Below are 6,485 nucleotides of genomic sequence, written 5' to 3'. Positions count from 1 at the left end.
AAAAAAAAAAAAAAACCTTATGCATGGGACCAGCAGATGGCATAGTGTTACATTGCCGGACTCCCACATGGTCAACCATGGTTCAAGTCCTAAAACTGATGGCTTGAAACTCACAAAAGGCACATGTGTAAGTGTGCCCAAAATCCCAGTAGGAGAATGGATTGTGGTGTGACCATCTTCCTCCAGGTGATTTCTCACTTTTCCTCTGTCTTTCTTGCTCTCCCTGGTGAGCACAGATGCTCTAAGGCAAAACTTCTACAAAAACACAACAAACAAAACCTTATGCACAGAAAAAATATCGCCATAAATAAGATAAAAAACAATTGGGAGAAAATATTGGCAACATATTTCATAAATAAATGACTGATATCACTAACATATAAAGAACTCTTAAAAATTGAGGAGAAAAAAAAAACATTGTAAAAAAATGGGCAAAGGACTTGAGCAAACAATTTGCAAAAAATTTAAGTGATCCTTAATCATATCAGGAGATATTCAATTTACCTCGATAAAAACAGCTCAAAGCAAAATGAGGCTGAAATTTCTTATGTACCAGATTGGCAAAGACTAAAAACTATGTCAAACCACCCTCATAAACTACTGGTAGAAATGCTAATTGGTATTGGTACAACTCCTTTTTTTTTTTTTTAAGATTTTGTCATAGGGTATATGCACACTCAAGAGAGAGACAGAGAGAAATAGTGAGAGGGAAAGTGAGAAATCATTCTCCCAGAGGGGACAGTCATTCCACAATCCCTTCTCCTCCTGGGATCTTGGGCACACATGCATAAGTGCCCGGCATGATTCTCAAGCTGCCAGGTCTGGGACTTGAACTGTGGTCAGCTATGTGGGAGTCTAGTACCTTAAATACCGTGACACCTGCTGGTCCCTATTCAACTCTTTGGAGGGGATGTTGTCAGTACCAAACAAACCTACATATGCATTTGCTTTTTGACCTAGCAATCCCATTTTACCCTGAAGATTTACTTTCAGCAATACAAAAATAGTCACTAGGTTATTAATTGCAACATTGTTTGTAATTGAAAATTTTTAAAGTGATTTAATGAACTATGGCACATCCAAAGACTGGAATATCATTCAATTTTGTAAAATAATAAGAAAGAATGAAGAACTTCATGAACCCATGTAGAGTGATTTTCAGATGATAGGGTTAGATTAAAAAAAAAGCGAAGTGCAAAACAGTCTATGAGGTATGCTACATTTTGTTTGAGAAAGAAGAGGAGGGCTAGTCATGGTGCTGTGGTGGTAAAACATGGTAGCCTCATGGGAAAGTCCTGGGTTCTCATCCCCAGATCTCCTTGTATGTGGCAGGTATGCAGATACATGTCTGTGATCCTACCTGGCTGAGGACGGGGGTAGATTGTGGCATTAAGACCCTAGTGGATGTCTCTCTTTTCGAGAAATAAATGAACTGAAAAAAAGGAGGAAATAAAATTTTCCATGCATCTCTTCATTTGTGTAAAAAATACACACGGGAAGTATAAACTAATGAGATGTTTTCTATAGGATGTGGGTGGGAACATAGTAGAAAAGATGGATAAATTTCATATTTGAGATTTTATTGTTTCTATTAGGAACATATTATTCAAATTTTTTGAGAGATTTTTGCTATAGGACGCTTATGCTCTCCAGACAGACAGGGAGAGACAGAGAGATAGAAAGTGAGAAATCACCCCCCCGGGAGGATGGCCACACCACAATCCCTTCTCCTCCATTCTCCTCTCGAGATCTTGGGCACACACGCACACGCTCCAGGTGTGAGGTTTTTTTTTTTTTTTTTTTGGAGAGATTTTTCACTATAGGGCGCGTGCGCTCGCCAGACACACAGAGAGAGACATTAGAGACAGAAAGCGAGAAATCACCCCCCAGGGGGATGGTCACGCCGCAATCCCTTCTCCTCCATTCTCCTCTCGGGATCTTGGGCACGCACGCACACACGCCCGGCGTGAGTTTTAAGCCGCCGGGTCCAGGACGCGAACCGCGGTCGACTACGTGGGAGTCCAACGACATAGCCATTATGCTAACTGCTGGTCTCAATGTTGTTCAAATTTTTATGTGCGTACCAGTGAACAAAAAACTTACGACATCGTGATTCCTTTCTAAAGAATTATTTTAGTGACTTTCCAACTTAATGTTTGGGAGCTAAACAGATTTTTCAATGACTTTCAAGTTCAAACTTTGCACACTAATTTTCCTTAAAGAGAGATCAATTACCTATTCCTTCAAATGTTTGATAAGCTGCTACATTGTAAATCTCATTATTTCACAATCTAATATTACTCATATTACGTACACAGATTTTTTCCAAAATTTTAAATTTAATCTAATTTTTTTTGGCTGTAAGGTATGTGCACTTGCCAGAGAGAGAGAAAGAGAAAGAGAGAGAGAGAGAAAGAGAGAGAGAGAGAGAGAGAAATCATTCTCCAGGGGGGAATGGCAACGTGCAATCTTTTCTCTTCCATTGTCCTCTTGAGATTTTGGGTACACACACACACACAGGGGTTTTTAAGTCACCTGGTCCAGGACTCAGACCATTGAGTTGGCCATAAGGGATCCGAAGCCTCATCCACCATGCCACCTCCTGGCCTTACAATCACAGATTTTCACCTTTCACAGAACATAACAAAGTTATTAAGAAAATCAAACTATCGAAACTGAATATGCGGCAGGGTGCATGAAATTCTGACACAGCCAAGATCAGGGAGCTTTAAGAGATAATTCTACTAAAATATAACATGTGAATCAAAGTAATTTTAAATGTTCAGAGCATATTATATGTCTGATATGGCTCCAAATTGTCATTTGGTATGCTTTCAATTATAGCATATAAAAACTGTTCCAACAGTCCGTGGAATGTTAAGTTGATACACAAAGTAGTCAGAGCTTCCCATAGTTCAATATATCAGTATCTTTTGGCTGTATCAAATAATCATAATAACCAGCAAATTATTTCATCTCTTAAATTAAATTTTCTACATTTTAACAGGTAAGGTGATATATGTAACATTCTATTCTTCTTCAAAATGTTTCTAGAATTACTAAAAAGCTTGCATTAACAAAATAGTTGATGAAAACATTCCATATTAGTCAGACATGGCTTCTTTTTCTCCAACTTGCTCAGACACCAAATTCTCTTTGATTTTCTTTCTCTATTTTTTTACAGAGAAATCTTTAGTGTTTTTTTTTTTTTTGTTCAGCCTCTTCAGTCTGTTTATCTTCTGTGCTGCTTTTCCCTCTTGTTTGCACTTTTTTTTTTTTTTTTTGGTCAGAGAATATATTCTTTCCTGCTGCCTTTTTTTTGGCTTTGTTTTTGTATTTGCAAGGGCAGGTTTAGTTAGGAACTGTCTTCAAAATCTCTTGGGCTCGGACCCAGCAGGTGACATGGTGGTTGAGGGCAGTGAATTCCCACATGGCCCACTACAGTTTGAGTCTTGTACTTGGCAGCTTGATTTCTCACTTTCTTCCTCTCTCTCACACTCTGTCCCTCTCTAGTCAAACAAAAATAAATAAGTAAATAAACAAATAAATAACGTTAAATAAAAAATCATCCTTAAAAAAATATCTTGGGCTCCTTTGCACAGAGAGACTTTGCAAACCTGGGCTATTGGATTCTATCTGCCCTCATATCACCTTTGAACACAGTGTTTGTCCAATATGACCTCAGGCTGAAGGCAAAAACAACTCTAAAAAACACTGAACTCCAGTTTGTAGGCTTCTTTTCTCAGAGGGATAGGTTAGTAATACAAAAATTACTTTCTGTGTATCCTAGGATTGCCCAGTTAAGTAAATATATTGTGAACAAAGGAAAGCAGATTTCTTATTGTCAGAGAAGGAAATCGCAAATATTGAAAATGGGAAAAAATAGAATGAACCCTCTAGTACTGTATTGGATTTGGAGGTATCAGTGTGAGCTCATGGATTTCAATGCTAGTATAGCTACAGATAGATATGTAAATAGATATAGGCTCTCTGGGTGTATATATGTACAAGAGGTCATATGAAAGGTAATAGAAAAGGCATGCTATTAAAGCAACTAGGCTAGTCAGTGGTATGATGGTTAAGGTGACTGGATCCCACATGGCCAACTGTGCGGTTTGAATCCTAGACCTAGCAGCTTGAGAAACATGTGAGATGTGTGAGCGTGCATGCCCCAAATTCCAGAAGGTAAATGGAGGAGAAGGGATGGGTGATGTGGTCATTCTCCACAAGGTGTGCTTTCTTTCTCTCTCTGCTGAGAATAAGCACCTTTTGGCAAATTTTTTAAAAAGAAGAAAAAGATATGCATGAATTTTATATTTTTTGGCCCCAAACAAACTTGTTCTTTAACTTCATTTTTTCTAAACAAACTTTGTGAAGTATCTTTACATCTATTTCCTAGCTTTGTGAGTTGAGAGAGCTTAGAAACAACTACATCCAGGAAATAATGGATACACCCAGCACTTAGAACTTGGTGTCTAAATACTCAAGGAATCAAAGATCCTTGGAGAAATGTCTGATTTTAAAACTAGAATGGGGGACCAGCAGTTAGCGTAATGGCTATGTCGCTGGACTCCCATGTAGTCGACCGCAGTTCGAGTCCCGGACCTGGTAACTTAAAACTCACATCGGACGTATGTGCGTGCGTGCACAAGGTCCCAATAGGAGAATGGAGGAGAAGGGATTGTGGCGTGGCCATCCCCCCTGGGGAGTGATTTCTCACTTTCTGTCTCTCTGTCTCTCTGTCTGGCGAGCGCACGCACCCTATAGCAAAAACCTCTCAAAAAAAAAAAAAAAGCACCTAGAATAGGAAAAAGTGACCAGAAAATGGTGTAATGGTTACATTGCTGGACTCCCACATAGTCCACCACAGTTCAGTCCCAGACCTGGCAACTTGAAATTCACTTCAGGTACGTGTGTGTGCCCAAAATTCCGAGAGGACAACGGAGGAGAAGGGATTGCAGGGTGGCCATCCCCCCGGGGGGTGATTTCTCACTTTCTGCCTCTCTGTCTCTCTTTGTATCTCCAGCGAGCACAGGTGCCCTTTAGCGAAAATCTCTCAAATGAAACAAACAAAAACTAGAGTAGGAAAACAACAAAAAACCAAGATGAGTCTGAAATATCCTGGTGCACCAGAAAGTAAGAAACTGTTCAAAGTTCAAAATCAGATGGGGACATGTGAAAAATAAATAGGAGCCATCCTTAATGGGTCTCCACATCACCAAACTGGGAGCAATTTGAGTTTCTGCACAAATTGTAGGAAAATATTTTATCCCAGTATAAGACTACTTGACCCCATACTGATATAATAAGTAAATGAACAAACAAGAAATTAAGGAGGAGGGGAAGGTCTTTCTTAGAGAAGACAGTCAACCAACAAATGTAGAAGCAGTAATGGAATTTCAAAATCATCATTTGCCAACCATCATATTGTAGTAATAATTGGTGCAGGTGAAAATGAATAAAATCCAGTGTATAGAATTTTGAAGAGTAGCAGACTATTTACATATTCTCAAAATATCTATCCATAAGAAGTTATTCATTATAAATTGGGAACCAGCAGTTGGCATAATGGCTATGTTGCTGGACTCCCACGTAGTCGACTGCGGTTCGCGTCCCAGACCTGGTGGCTTAAAACTCACGCCAGGCGCGTGTGCGTGCGTCCCCAAGATCTCGAGAGGAGAATAGAAGAGAAGGGATTGCGGGGTGGCGACACCCCCCAGGGTGATTTCTCACTTTCTATCTCTCTGTCTCTCTCTGTCTGTTTGGCGAGCACAAGTGCCCTGTAGCAAAAACCTCTCCAAAATAAAAAAAAAAGAAGTCATTCATTATAAATTGAAAAACAATTACTTTACAGTATGAAATTTTTGGTAGCTATCACCTTAACCAATGATCAAAATCCACATTACCAATAATAGGGCTGATGGGCAGCATGTGCCTCCTGACATTATGCACAGAGAGGAACTTGACAACACTTCAAACTTACACAAAAAATAGAACCTCTATTTCATCATAAATACATTAGACAAATCCAAACTGAGAGATACTCTTTTTTTTTTTAAACTGATCAGTACTGTTAGAAATGTCATGGTCTTAAAACACAAAAGAAGATTGTGCTTTAAGTGAAAAGAATAGAACGAATATACATGACAGTTGAATGTACCATATGTTTCTAGATTTCATTTGCTATTAAGGATATTATTGAGACAATTGGAAAAATATAAACAAGGTCTGTAGAGTAGATAAATGATATTGTGGACTTACTGATTTCGGTCATTGTACTGTGATTGTGTCAGAGAATGTCTTTACTTTTAGGGAATATACAATAAAATATTTAAGGATAAAGAAACGTAACATCCACGATTTACTCTCACATAGTTCAGAAAAATAAATATAATATATGCATATGAATAATAAATATGCATATGTAGAGAGATAATAATATATCTGTATTATATATGAAATATTTACACGTGGGAAAGTCACTA

The sequence above is a fragment of the Tupaia chinensis genome, unplaced genomic scaffold (assembly GCF_000334495.1).
Source record: "Tupaia chinensis unplaced genomic scaffold, TupChi_1.0 Scaffold140308_1, whole genome shotgun sequence".
Taxonomy (NCBI): domain Eukaryota; kingdom Metazoa; phylum Chordata; class Mammalia; order Scandentia; family Tupaiidae; genus Tupaia; species Tupaia belangeri.
The sequence above is the reverse complement of the archived record's forward strand: the minus strand, read 5'-3'. Positions refer to the sequence as shown.